The sequence below is a fragment of the Halichoerus grypus genome, chromosome X (assembly GCF_964656455.1).
Source record: "Halichoerus grypus chromosome X, mHalGry1.hap1.1, whole genome shotgun sequence".
NCBI lineage: Eukaryota > Metazoa > Chordata > Mammalia > Carnivora > Phocidae > Halichoerus > Halichoerus grypus.
Window position 1 is genome coordinate 45,282,425 of NC_135727.1, and position 15,528 is coordinate 45,297,952.

Below are 15,528 nucleotides of genomic sequence, written 5' to 3' on the forward strand. Positions count from 1 at the left end.
AAGATAGCTGTGTATGTATGCAGTGAAAATGTGTAAAGCAGTATTATATTTTGTTCATGGAAGCTAAGAGAGTAGATCTTAAAAGTTCTCATCACAAGAAAAAAATTTGTACCTATGTGTGGTAACCGACGTTAACTAGACTTATTGTGGTGATCATTTTGTAAAATATACAGGTACTGAATTATTATGTTGTACACCTGAAACTAATATAATGTTATATGTCAGTTATATCTCAATAAGAAAAAAAGACAATGTACATAAAAAGCAATATAAATCCCCAACAAATACTTAGAAACACACCACACATAAATAAAATGAAAAAAGAATCATATTTAGTCAGTCAAACAAGTCAAAAATATAATGTAGGGGGTGCCTGGCTGGCTCAGTCAGTAGAGCATGTGACTCTTGATGTTGGAGTTGTGAGTTCAAGCCCCAGACTGGGCCTAGAGCTTACTTAAAAAAAATTTAAAAATAAAGACAATAAAAAAATATAAAAAATAATGTAGAATATGGGCCTCATTATGCAAAAGAATATATATCTCAACATGGATTTATAGATATTTATGTGTGATTAAATATAAGTTAGTATATTATATAGAGAGAAAAAAGTCTGGAGAATAGGTATGAATAAATCAACAGTGACTATATTTGTATTATGTAGGGGGAGAAGGTGAAGACAGAAAGGAGAGACAGAATAATTTTAATTTCTAATGCACTGTGATATTGCTTGATATGTCTTAAACAACTAAACCATTAACTGGTGATGTGACAAATACTGAAAGGTGGGGCCGTGCCTAAGGGTCACTGGCACACACTGTTAAGCAAAACGAGTACTCACTGAATCTGAAACAGAGAAAGATATTCCCACACAAGGCAACAAACCTGGCACAGGCTATGTGGGCTCTTTATCTCTTGGAAAATAAGTGTTCCAGGCCCAAGGCCCATTCTTACTGTAACTGAGTGGGAGCTGAAAGACTGTGCACATAAGCCTTTCATTCCCAACAGGCAAGAATGTAGCAGGATTACCACCAGTGTGTAGAAAACTCCAGAAAGTTTTGCCTATACAATAAAATCAATATACTACCCTCACTCTCTCCCATTACCTCACCCTTTGCCAGGTTCCCTAGAAGAGGCTTTTACACCTGCAACTGACTCTGATCACCAGGTGGCATCTTTCTCCATTTTCTATAGGTTATTTTTTTCCCAATGAAAAGGCATACTTTTTAAAAATCAGACACAAAATGTTTTCCTCAAAGCAGATTATGAAACAATAAGTACTTAGTGATCAAATTCTCTTTGAAAAATTCATATGCTTATAAAAATACTGAGCAGACATATACATGGTTTCCTGTTCTGCTTATTCCTACATCTCACTAATTTATTAATGTGTATTGGGTTTTTACTTTGTACCAGGCACTGTCAGTCCAATTCAATATCTGTATCCCACACCTTGTCTCTCTTGATCTCTAGACCTGCATAATTGGAAATGTCCACAGGCAGCAAGATGGGTATTAGCACTCACCCCATGGGGTGATGAAACTTGACCTCAAATGGACTCCATTCCAAGCAAGTTTAGTCCAACTTTCATCCTGAGTCCCGGAAATTCAGCATCCAAACAGGAAATCATGTGGTTTAGAGGTGAGAATTTGAACCTTGAAAAACTGTCGCACCTTGTAACCCACACCTCCTTCCTCCTGCATAGCACTAACAGGCTCCTACTTTCTCCTCAAAGATCTCACTCATAGAAAGTAAAGAACAAGGTCAGTCTTGTTTCTTCTCATGGCGAGAACTACCTACACATTTTACTCTTTCCTTTAGCCCTTTGTTAGATGAGAGTGGTGGATTTCTGAACTGGTTTTGTGCCTGCCTCATCCCTGAAGGCAAGTCCTTCCCACTAGTATTCTCAGGTAACATGGAGTTTCTGCTTCATCTTAAGACTAATATAACATAATAAAAAAATTATTTAAAAAAAAGGAAGGGAAAATACATTAAAAAAAAAAACCTCCTCTCTCAGTTGGAGGGGCCTAGATCCACAGGAGACAGAAAAGAATAGAGCCAGAGTCTCAAAGACAAGGATTAGGACCCTTGTCCAAACATCTAATTTTCCTGATTTATGAAATAGTTTTCATAGATTTCTCACATCATATTCACTTTCCCTCAGGGTTCCTCTTTTTTTTTTAAAAAAAATTATTTATTTGAGACAGAGAGAGTGAGCGAGAGAGAGAGCATGAACAGGGTAGAGGGGCAGAGGGAGAGGGAGAAGCAGACTCCCTGCTGAGCTGGGAGCCCTACGAGGGGCTTGATCCCAGGACTCTGGGATCATGACCTGAGCAGAAGACAGATGCTTAATGACTGAGGCACCCAGGCGCCCCCCCCTCAGGGTTCCTCTTAGAGAGCCTGTGAGGAAGCAGGATTCTGATGCGTTGCTGGAGATACAGTACAATCTCTGTAGAGGGGATTTGATGCTATCTAGTAAAAATACACAGGTATTTAAGGTATACCTACATCCTAGAGTACTATACAGCTATAAAAAGCAATGAGTACTCCCTTTCTCTACTGCTATGGAGTGATCTCCAGGATACACTGTTCAGTGAAAAACAAGGTATAGAAAAGTATGTAAAGCTGCTCCTGTCCAATGCAGTAACCACTAGCCACACATGGCATTTAAACTTAACAAACCAAATTTAAACAACACAATAAATTCCATTCCTCATTAGCACTCACCATGTTTCATATTGGGCAACATAGATACAGAACATTTTCATTTCTACAGAAATTTCTATTGGACTGCACTGGTGCAGAATATGCCACCTTTTACCTAAGAACAGGGGTAAAAACTAATATACGTGTTATATTTCCTTATATTTTTAAAAACTGAAAGGATAAATAAAACCTGATAAAAAAAATGATTGTCTATAAGGGGATAGAGGAACAGCCCATTTTGGAAGCCAGTGATGTATATATTCTCATCAAAATGTAAAATGGGACTTCTGGTTTCTGGTCCAGCATGTGAAAAGTTGGAAGTTAACACACTATTCTAAAAAGTTAAAAAGCTGAATGAATTGAAAAAAAAAAATCAACAACTCATCTTAGATCCAAAAGAGATGTGAGATACTAACTACCAACCTAGAATTCTGTACCCTGTGAAATTATCCTTCAAAAACAGAATAAAGACTTCCTCAGGAAAAAAGAAGAGGGAATTTGTTGCCTTGCAAGAAATGTTAGAAGTTCTTTAGAGACAGGGAAAATGATGTAGGTAGAAAACTCAAATCTACATGAAGAAAAGGAAGAGTGAAGGTAAAATAAAAACTTTTCTTTATTCTTAATTGATCTAACAAGTTTGTTCAAAATAATAATAGCAACACTGTCCTTGATTATCTATGCTTATGTATACACTTATGCTTGTGTATAAGTAAAATGAATGGCAGCAATAAGACCAGGATGGGAGCAAGGAATTAGGATTATTTCATTATTATGAAATATTTGCATTACTCATAAAGCTGTATAATGTTATTGGAATGTAGAATTGGATTAATTATAAATATGACAACTTCTAGAACAACCACTTAACAAAGTTTTTTTAAAAAGTATAATTGAGGGGCACCTGGGTGACTCAGTCGGTTAAGTGTCTGCCTTTGGCTCAGGTCGTGAACCCAGGGACCTGGGATCCAGCCCCGCATCAGGCTGCCTGCTCAGCAGGGGCCCTGCTTCTCCCTTTCCCTCTGCCCCTCCTCCCTGCTTGTGTTCCTTTCTCTCTCTCAAATAAATAAATAATCTTTTAAAAAATAAAATAAAAAAATAAAAAGTATAATTGAGGGGCGCCTGGGTGGCTCAGTCAGTTGAGTCCAGTTCTTGATTTTGGTTCAGGTCATGATCTCAGGGTCGTGAGATCGAGCCCTGTGGCTGACTCCACGTGTGCAGAATCTGCTTGAGATTCTCTCTCCCTCTCCTCCTCCCCCAGCTCACTCTCTCGCTCTCTCTCTAAAATAAATAAATAAAATCTTTTTTAAAAAAGTATAATTGATAGGGGCACCTGGCTGGTTCAGTCAGTAGGGCTTATAACTCTTGATCTTGGGGTTGTGAGTTTGAGCCCCACATTGGGTGTAGAGATTACTTTTTAAAAAAATCTTTAAAAAAGTATAATTGATACACTCTCAGAAAGAAGAGAAAATGGAATCATGTAAAATGCTCAATTAAAAGTACAAAATGCAGAAAAAGGGTAGGAGAAAAATAGAAATAGAAAACAAGGGCAATAAATGGAACACAGGGCCAACTATAGTAGATGCTAATCACCCTATATCAATAATCACTAAATGTACCAATTAAAAGACAGAGATTATCAGAGTGGGCTAAAAAGCAAGACCCAACAATATGATATCTACAAGAAACCCACTTTACATATAATGACACATATAGATTAAAAGTAAATGGATGGACACCCCTATGTTTATTGCAGAATTATTTACAAAAGCCAAGATATGGAAGCAACTTAAGTATCCACTGATAGATGAATGGATAAAAAAGTTGTAGTATGTATGTGTGTTTGCGTGTGTGTGTGTGTGTGTGTGTGTGTGTCTGCATGCACGCAATGGAATATTACTCAGACATAAAAAAAAGAATGAAATCTTGCCATCCATGACAACATGGATGGAAGTAGAGGATATTATGCTAAGTGAAATAGGTCAGACTGAAAAAGATAAATACCATATGATTTTACTTATGGTTGGAATCCAAAAAACAAAGCAAACATAAAAATAGAAATAGACTCATACACACAGAGAACAAACTGGCATTTGCCACAGAGGAGGAGGATGGGGGGATGGGCAAAATAGGTGAAGGGGATAGAGGTACGAGCTTCCAGTTATAAAATAAATAAGTCAGGGGGATGAAAAGTACAGTTACAGAATATAATCAATAATATTGTAATAATTCTGTATGGTGACAGATGATAACTATTCTTCTTGCAGTGAGCATTTTGTAATGTATATAATGGTCAAATCACTATGTTTTATACCTGAAACCAATATAATATTGTATGTCAACTGTACTTCAATAAAAAAAAATTTTTAAGTAAATGGACGGAGAAAGATATACCATACTAACACTAATCAAAAGAAAGCAGGAGTAGTTATATTATTAGAGTAGACATCAGAGTAAAGAAAGTTATCAGGGATAAAAAATGGCATCATATAATTATATAGGAATCAGTTCTCCAAGAAGACATAATGATTCTTAACATGTATGTGCCTAACAAAATACTGTCAAAATATATACAACAAAAACTGATAAAACTTCAAGGAGAAATAGATAAATCTATTATAGTTGGACACTTCAACGGCCCTCTATCAAAAATTGACAGATCTAGCAGGCAAAAAATTAGTAAAATTATAGTTTAGCTCAACAGCACCATCAATCAACTGAATATAATGGACATCTATAGACTACTTCATCTAACAGCATGGTATGCATTCTTAAACTCAACATGTAACATTCACCCAGATACATCACAGTCTGGGCCATAAAACACACTGAACAAAGTTTAAATGACAGAAATCATACAATGTCTGCTCTCAGACCACAATGGAACTGAACTAGAAATCAATAAGAAGAAAGATAGCTGGAAAATACCACAACACTTGGAGATTAAACAACACATTTCTAAATGATGCATGAGTCAAAGAATAAATCTCAAGAGAAATTTTGAACTAAACAAAAATTACAACTTACCAAGATTTGTGGGCTACAATGAAATCAGTAAATAGAGAGAAATTTATAGTAGTGAATGCATATATTCAAAAGAAGATCTAAAGTCAATAATCTAAGCTTTTACCTTAGAAAACTAGAGAAAATAGAGCAAATTAAATCTAAAATAAAAGAAAAAAATAATAAAATTTAAAGCAGAAATCAATGAAATTAAAAACAAGAAATCAATAGAGAAAATCAATGAAATCAAAAGCTGGTTCTTTGAAAAGACCAATAAAATTGGAGGAGTTAAGATGGTGGAGGAGTAGGGGACCCTAATTTTGTGTGGTCCCTGGAATTCAGCTGGATAGTTATCAAATCATTCTGAACACCTACGAAATCAACTGGAGAACTGAGAAAAGAATTGCTGCAATTCTACAAATAGAAAAATGACCACTTTTTGTAGGAGGTGTGGAGAAGTGAATCTGAGGCAATATATTGGAAGATAAACTGCAGGGGTGGGGGGCGAGCCTCCGTAAGCCAGGTACTGTAAAGTATTATAAGCAGCGGAGTGCAAAATCGGAACTTCTAGAAGTCTGCCTGAAAGGTGCTCAGGTGGCAAAGCGGGGCGGAATTCCAGGTGGGACAGTGTGGTCTCAGGATCCCTGGGGTTGCAAAAAGAATGGGGGTGCCTGACTGCAGCAGTGTCCCCAGCATTTGGAGCAGGGAAACCAGCTGAAAATAGTGAGTCCAGGTGATGGCTTTCTGCTTGGTGTTGCCATAAACCGTGAACTACTACACAGTTGGGCGACCACTGTCTGAGCAGAGGCCCAGAAAAGAGACAGAACATCGGCAAGAACCCCTTCCCTCCCCAGAGTGCAGGTGCCCACCACAAGAGTCCATAAAGTTTGGAGAATCGAAACAGGGTCACGTGCCTGAGATAAAGATGCTCAGTCATAGGCTGAGTGAACACAGAGTTCTGACGGAAACCAGGGAGACAAGAGTGATTGACTGCTTTTCTGTGAGGGCTCACTGAAAATAGCAACAACAGGGGCACCTGGGTGGCTCAGTCATTAAGCATCTGCCTTCGGCTCAGGTCATGATCCCAGGGTCCTGAGATCGAGCCCCGCATCGGGCTCCCTGCTCAGCGGGAAGCCTGCTTCTCCCTCTCCCACTCTCCCTGCTTGTGTTCCCTCTCTCGCTGTGTCTCTCTCTGTCAAATAAATAAATAAAATCTTTGGAAAAAAAATAGCAACAACAACACCTGAAAGATACAAACAAAACAGAAGAAAACAGAAACCAAAGAGACGATAAGAGAAAAATCAAACAAGAAGTAGAACAGAACACAACAATAAACTAGATCCTGGGTGCATTTTGGTCTGTTTGTTAGAAGAAACTAGATCCCAAAATAGGAAAGAAAGAAAAACATATATATACAAAAATAAAATTGAATGCAATGAAAGGAAGCCAAAAATAAAAAAAATATATATAAAACATAAATGTAAAAATGAAAATTAAAAGACTTCAAAAAAGAATTGATAAAATAGCTGAAAAGGAAAAAGAAATATAAAACTGAAAGACTACAGAATATTAAGAAAAAACCACAAATGCTATATAGTGTTTTCCCCAAGAACTGGAGTTTTGCAGTTCTCTATGATCGGTAAACTTGGTATTAGCCTGATGTTCCTGCTGGTCTTCTGGGGGAGGGGCCTGTTGAGCGATTCTCAGGCTTCCCGCTGAGCAGGGAGCCCGATGCGGGGCTCGATCCCAGGACCCTGGGATCATGACCTGAGCCGAAGGCAGATGCTTAATGACTGAGCCACCCAGGTGCCCCTGTTGTTGCTATTTTTGTATTCTCTCTCTCTCTCTCTCTCTCATCTATTCTTTTCTGGACATATTGACAAGATGGAAAAACTCACCTCAAAAGGAAAAACAGGAAGAAGTACTCACTGCCAGGGATTTAATCAATATGGACATAAAAGTAAGATGTCTGAACAAGAATTCAAAACAACAATTATAAAGATACTAGCTGGGCTTGAAAAAAGCATAGAAGACACTACAGAATCCCTTACTAGAGAAATAAAAGAACTAAAATCTAATCCAGCTGAAATCAAAATGTGTATATATATATATAGAAAGAGAGAGTGTATACATATACAATGGAATACTATTCAGCCATCAAAAAATGAAATATTACCATTTGCAACAACGTGGATGGAATTAGAGGGTATTATGCTAAGCGAAAGAAGTCAATCAGAGAAAGACAATTATCATATGATTTCATTCATACATAGAATTTAAGAGAGAGAGAGAGTGTATACATATACAACGGAATATTATTCAGCCATCAAAAAATGAAATCTTACCATTTACAACAATGGAACTAGAGGGTATTATGCTAAGTGAAAGAAGTCAATCAGAGAAAGACAATTATCATATGATTTCATTCATATATAGAATTTAAGAAACAAAACAGAAGATCATAGGGGAAGAACACAAGCAGGGAGGAGAGGGAGAAGCAGGCTGCCCACTGAGCAGGGAGCCCAATATGGGGCTCGATCCCAGGACCCTGGAATCATGACCTGAGCTGAAGGCAGACGTTTAACGAACTGAGCCACCCAGGAGCCCCTGATGATAACTTTAGATTCGACACCAAAAGCATGATCCATGAAGAAATAATTGACAAGCTGGATTTCATTCAAATGAAAATCTTCTTCTCTAAAAAAGACAACCTCAAAAGAATGAGAAGACAAGCCACAGAGTTGGAGAAAATTTTTGTAGAAGACACATCTAATAAAGGACTGTTAATCCAAAATACAAAAAGAACTCTTAAAATTTAACAATAAGAAAACAAGCAACCCAGTTAAAAAATGGGCCAAAGACCTTAACAAACACCTCACCCAAGAAGATATACAGGTTAAAGTAAGCATGTGAAAAGATGCTCCATATCATATATCATCAAAGAAATGCAAATTAAAACAAGATACCCCTACACACCTATTAGAATGACCAAAATCCAGAACACTGACAACACCAAATGATGCCAAGGATATAGTGCAATAAGAATTCTCATTTATTGGCAGTAAGAATACAAAATAGTATGGCCACTTTCAAAGACAGTTTGGCAGTTTCTTATAAAACTAAACATCCTCTTACCATGCAATCCAACAATCATGCTCCCCGGCATGTACTCAAAGGAGTTGAAAAGTTATGCCCTCACAAAAATCTGCACATGAATGTTTATAGTAGCTTTATTTATACTTACCAAAATCTGGAAGCATCCAAGATGTCCTTTACTAAATAAATTGACAAGTAAACTGTGATACATCCAGACAATGGAATATTATCAGTGATAACAAGTAATGAACCATCAAGCTATTAAGACATGAAGGAACCATAACTGCATGTTATTAGGTGAAAGAAGCCAATCTGTAAAAGCTATATACTGTATGATTCCAACTATATGACATTTTGAAAAAGGCAAAACATGGTGACAGTAAAAAGATCAGTGATTGCCAGGGGTTAGAAAGGGGAGAGGGATGAATTGGGGAAGCACAGAGGATTTTTAGGGCAATGAAAGTACTCTGTATAATACTATAATGGTAGATACATTTTTCCAAACCCATAAAATGCACAACACCAAGAATGAACCATAATAAACCATAAACTATGGACTTTGGGTGATAATGATGTGTTAAAATAGATTGATCAATTAAAACAAATGTAGCAGTTTGATAATGGGAGAGGCTATGCATGTGCAGAGCATGGCACACATGGGAAATCTCTATACTTTCCACTCAATTTTGTTTTGTGCCTAAAACTGCTTTAAAAAATAACGTCCATTTAAAAGTTACATATATATATATATAGTTATATATATATTTATATATATAGTTATATATATATTTATATATAGTTATATATATAGTTATATATATATATAATAAGTATTTACAGGCTACATGCATTGAAAAGGTCAAGAAACAATGGCTAACCAAGTAGCAATGAGCACCTCTAGTACCCTGACTGAATCCTCTAAAGTCACGTCCCACTCAAAAGAACCAGGCTTCCTTAGAGAAATGGCTGATTCCAGGTCTGGGGTAGGAATTCTATCATGAATTATGGATCAAACTATCCTGCCAGAAAGCATATTAAAAAGACTCAGAAGCCAATCTGAAGGAACTTCACTGGCCAAACATAAAACATTTTGAACATCAAAATGATTAATGACCACAATGGATTAAAACATCAAATATAAAGATCTTTGAGTTCATGATGACACTCTAACAAAAAGCAAAACAAAATAAAACAAACTCACTGTTCACCTTTGGAGGATTTTAGTAAAACAAATCATTATTTTGAAAAGTGGAAATACTGTGAAAGAATTACACATTCATCCTTCCCTTCCTATGCAAACCAAGTTTAGCACAACCTAAAAGTTGATGAGGTTAAGTTTCTTTAATAAAAGAATTTTAGCTAATGAATGCAAGCAAAATCAGAATTAGAATATCACTTTTTTGCAGCCTTTAATGAAATGTAGACCCGGGCAACAATCTTCACAGATTGCATAAAACATGAGATGAAAAGCACATGGGAAATTTTATAATCAGTGGATCAGGCTAACTCAGAACTCAGTGATGAATCTTAATGTCACAACAGGAGACAACTAGACAAAATGAGCTTCATGGTGTAATACTATAGAACTAAACAACACCACATCTAAGGTACTTGTGCCAAAAAACCTGAATCTAAATAAGCCTCTAAACCTAATTATCAATTTAAAGACAATAGAAGGGCCAGAGGAACATAATAAATTATATAATAAGGATATAATTAGCAAAACCCCAAATTTAAATTCCACAGGAAAAAAGATCTAGTTTTTTCAGCAAATAAATCAGAAGGTTAAAAAATGGACCTTCTTTAGATTAAAAGAAACTAAACACTTCAGAGAGAGTTAAAGAAAATTTATGACAGAGAAATTGAAGTTAAAGCCACAGTGACATACCACTACATGCCCACCAGAACAACAAAAATGAAAAAGATGGAAAATACCAAGTGTTGTCAAGAATTTGGAAAAAGTAGAACTCACAACATACTGTTGGTAGGAACACAGATCGGAACAACCACTTGAAAAACTGCTTGGCAGTGTCTACTGATCTCAACGTATGACTTAGAAATGCCTTTCTTTAGTATATGTCCAAGAGAAATGAAAATATATATGTCTATCAAAAAATACATAAAAGAGCATTCATAGTACCATTACTCAAAATAAATCAAAAATGTAAAAATATGTAAATTCTCCAAACAGATAGATACATTATGAAATATCCACATAATGTACCTCTTACTATACCTCAATGAGAATGAACAATTTACAACTATGGACAATGATAATGTAAATACACATTATGTTGACTGAAAGATGCCAGTCACAAAAGAGTACACGCTGCATGCAAGATTCCAGGAATTTTTCTTCTAATCTCCCAATAGAGATTAGGGAAGGAGAGGATAATCAATACCCTATTTCTTTTTATTTGAAGAGACTAAGTGTCCTTGTATATTACTTGCAGGTTAACTTAATTTTTTACTTTTTACTTTTATTTTTTTACTCACAGGTTAACTTTATTTTATTTATTTATTTATTTTTTAAGATTTTATTTATTTGTGAGAGAGAGAATGAGAGACAGAGAGCATGAGAGGAAGGAGGGTCAGAGGGAGAAGCAGACTCCCCGCCAAGCAGGGAGCCCGATGTGGGACTCGATCCCGGGACTCCAGGATCATGACCTGAGCCGAAGGCAGTCGCTTAACCAACTGAGCCACCCAGGCGCCCCCTCACAGGTTAACTTTAAAGAAGCACGTATCCTTTGAGCCCTTAGAGTGATTCACTGCACATAGGAACAAGGACAGAGCTATGTCTGATGTACAGAAAACTGAGTACCAGACAGGAGACAAACTTGGCCCCATAGGCCAACCCAACCTACTAACTCTAGGTGACCTTGGGTAAGTCACCACACCTCCTCTAGCTTCACCTTTCAAAAGGGGTCAAATCAGCCCTGCCGTCCATCCAACAAAGCCTAGAGCACAGAGCAATGTGATTCTCATCTGAAAAGCACTTGGAGCTCATAAGAGGAAAAAATATTTACCATGAAAGTCCAAGGAATTATTTTAACAGCCAATTTGTCTAATGCATAGTAACTATCGTGATTATTCCTCTTTATATAATTATTACCCTTGATAAAGATTTTCTCCTGGGCCAAACTCTAGACAGACTCCTCTTAGCCCTTTTCTTGACTACACCTCAACCCTGGCCAGTTAAGTCTTGAACTAAACACTACCATAGTTTTTTTTCTTTATTAACATATTATGTATTATTTGTTTCAGGGGTACAGGTCTGTGATTCATCAGTCTTACATAATTCACCATAGCACATACCCTCCCCAATGTCCATCACCCAGCCACCCCATCCTTCCCACCCCCCTCCACTCCAGCAACCCTCAGTTTGTTAGTTTCTAACAGCTCAAAGCTACATCCCTAAGATGACCCTAAATCCTCTTAAAGTGATTGCCTGAGAAAACTCAAGGCTGCCAGAACAATTTACTATTTGTCCCAGCCAACACCTGAAGATAGGGCCCCTGCCTCCAGCATCTGTGGGAGAGTAGAAATCTAACCTGAATAAAGGCCAGTTAGCAAACCCACTTCCTTATTTTTGTAATTTTTCATTTCCTTGACTCTACTGAGCCCCTACTTACTACACTCCCTATTCCCTTATACTCCCTTTAAAATGCTCAGTCACCTCTGTACAAATTGGTGATGAGTTCACATTCAACTCTTCCCTGTTGCAAAAGTATATTACTGATTAAAATCTGTCCTTACCACTTTAACCAGGGTCTAGCTTTGTTCATCTATGACACCCTTTTGTTTCTATAATTATTACCTTTTTGTTTTTCTTAAATAAATACCATCTGGTACAATGCAAATGCCTACTGAAGCATAGTTTCCACCCAAAGAGATACAGATGGCCCTGACCTAACATCACCCATCGTAGGCTGATGTAGTGCAACAAATGTCTTTTTCTTCTTCTAAGTGTACTGGTTAGGAATGTGGCTTCTGGAGACAGACCACATCCAAATCCTAGTTCTGTGTGAGTCTGAATACTTTTACTTTACCTTACAGTCACTCAGTTGCCTCATGTATAAAATTGGGATTATGCAGTACTGTAGAAGACACATTTTTAAATAAATATTGCTTTGTGTTTGGTCTTTACAAGGATAAATAGTCCAGAATCCTATTATTTAAAAAATTCTACTGCAAAGATGTCAGGATACCTGGATCTCTGTGATCTTAGGAGATTGAAAGAACCTGTCCTTCAGTTTCCTCTTCTATAAAATGGAGAACACAATCACCCCTACCTCATGGGTTGTTTTGTGAATTGAGTTAATACACAAAAGTACTTAGAACACTGCTAGGTACACAATAAAAGCTCAAAAATGTTAGCTACTTTAAACAAATACAATATGAGATTTGTATAGTTTTATAGTTTGTATGTGTGTTTAATAAAGCATAATAGTTTTTACCACTGAATCCTACTCATCAAATGCTGCATCTTGTAAATCACTTTCACAATAACCACTGTTGGATACCTAACTAATTATCATGAGAACATCTCAAAAGCGCTTGGAACAACTGATGTCAGGAAATAGCACCACCATTTCTGCACTTGGCTGAACAAAAAGCCAAGGGCTCATCCTTGATTCTGCCTTATCATCACATACCCCCACCCACAGTCACTGCAGGTCCCACCTGTCCTGTTGCCAACATGTCTTGTCCAAGACCACCCCTGTCCTTTGCACACTGTGGCAGCACTGGGCCAATCCACCCTCATCCCTCTCCTAGACTACTGCAAGATTCTCCTAATGGTTATCCCCACAGCCATCTTGTCACTGTCTAGTCCATTCTCATCACAGCAGCCCGAGTCACCTTGTGAGCACATGAATCAGATCATGTAACTCCCATACTGTAACCCTCCACCGTTAGAATGACTCTAATTTCCTTACATGGCCCAAGTGATGTGGCTCCTGTCTGCCCTTTGACCTCATCTCTGACCATCAGCACTTTGTCTGCCAAGCTCTTGCCACTCAAGCTCATCATCTGCTCCTGGAACAACTTGTGGCATGCACATCACAAACCAAAGGGCCAGCCCAGGCCTGGTTTCCTCTTGCTGTTTAGGACTCAACTCATGTCACTTCCTGAGAAAGAACTTCACGGATAACCCATCCATAATAATCCCTGTCCCCATCATTTCCTATTAAATGGATTCATTTATTTTCTTTAAAGCACTCATTCCCATATGAAATTGTCCTGCTTATTGATTTGTTTACCTGTTTATTGCCAGGGACCCTGCCTATCTTGTTCTGTGCTGTGTCCTAGTGACTAGTTCAGTGTTTCACATGTAAATCTCTGAATAAATATGACTTACATGAAGGAATTGTTACCTATTTGACACACAGAAGCAGACACAGATATTTAAAGCTGAGTTTCAGAAGAAGTTGACAAGGAAATTAGACATCAAAGGATTAAAAATTATAAGAAGAGTTTGCTGCAAATTCACAGCAGGACTTTTTAAACTTAGATGAGTACCAGAAACAACTGGAGATATTATTCAAAATGTAAACCCCTCCCATTCTACCTTCCTGTTTTTGATGAACTCTGAGGACTACAGTTGGAGAAATCCTGACCTAAGCATCTGACATTTGTGTACCATTAATCTCTTGACTACCAGAGTTCAATGGTATCTGGGGTGTGTCTGTTAATATAATTACTCAAAAGTACACTGGTCCTTCCCTCCCACCTATGACCACAGATTGCTTCCCCCCATGGGATCACACTTACAACATGCAATATTCCCAGGTGATTGGGAGAATTGGGTATTGTTATCCTGTTGTATAGAAGACATTGAAGGAAGGGTAGTAACTTACCTAAATGGTCCCAATGATAGGATCTTAATCTCTTCACTCTTGTTCTAGGACCCAGTCTAGCACACTCAACATCACACTTCGTTCTTCTCTATCGGCTCCTATTTCAGGGGCTCAGAGTCCACAGCCTTGTCTGCTGCTCCATTAGCCAGGAGAGTCAGGGGATCAGACAGCACATGGAATAAAGAATAAAGTGAGAGAAAGGGAGAGCACATGAAACACAGGGGCAATGGGTGAGCATGTGCTTGCCTGTCCCCACTCAGGTCACTGGAAGCTGTCCAATGATGCTGTGCCTCTTCCCCAGCTCCATCCCACAGCCCCCTCCCATACACAGCAGTGACAATGAAGCTCTCACATCATGGAAATGTGTGCTCATCCCTGCTTGCTGCTCCATGTCCAAGTATTGTCTCCGGTACTCATGCTATGATGTTCATGTCAGAAACACTGCCTTGACAGAATGAAGGAGGCAAAATTGGAATGGAGAAATAGCATTCACTGAGGACCTACTAGACGCCACATGCTGTAGGTTGTTATTTTCTCTTCAGTTCCTCAAAGTGATGCTGAGTTGGGCATCATAATTTTCTTTCTACAGATTAAAAGATAGCCTCAGGGAACAAAGTAAATGTTGAAAGAATTCTAGGGGCTCCTGGGTGGCTCAGTCAGTTAAGCGTCTGCCTTTGGCTCAAGTCATGATCGAGTCCCACATCAGGCTCCCTGCTCAGCAGAGAGTCTGCTTCTCCCTCTGCCTGCCGCTCCCCCTGCTTGTACTCGCTTTCTCTCTCCCTCTCTCTCTCTGTCAAATAAATAAATAAAATCTTTAAAAAAAAAAAAGAAAGAAAAAATTCTAAGAAAGTGTCGAAGAGACACAAGTCAA

The 15,528-nt window shown here is 37.9% G+C and overlaps 1 long non-coding RNA gene across 8 annotated transcripts in view; it reads right to left on the reverse strand.

Annotated features, from left to right (window-relative positions):
* The window catches only part of LOC118525249 (uncharacterized), a 98,794-nt gene that overhangs the window by 79,285 nt on the left and 3,981 nt on the right, over window positions 1-15,528 (reverse strand). For all 8 annotated transcript variants that reach the window (XR_013444518.1, XR_013444517.1, XR_013444516.1 and 5 more), the window contains one exon: window positions 14,658-14,790. This is a non-coding gene — a long non-coding RNA (uncharacterized LOC118525249). The remainder of the gene's footprint in view (window positions 1-14,657; window positions 14,791-15,528) is intronic.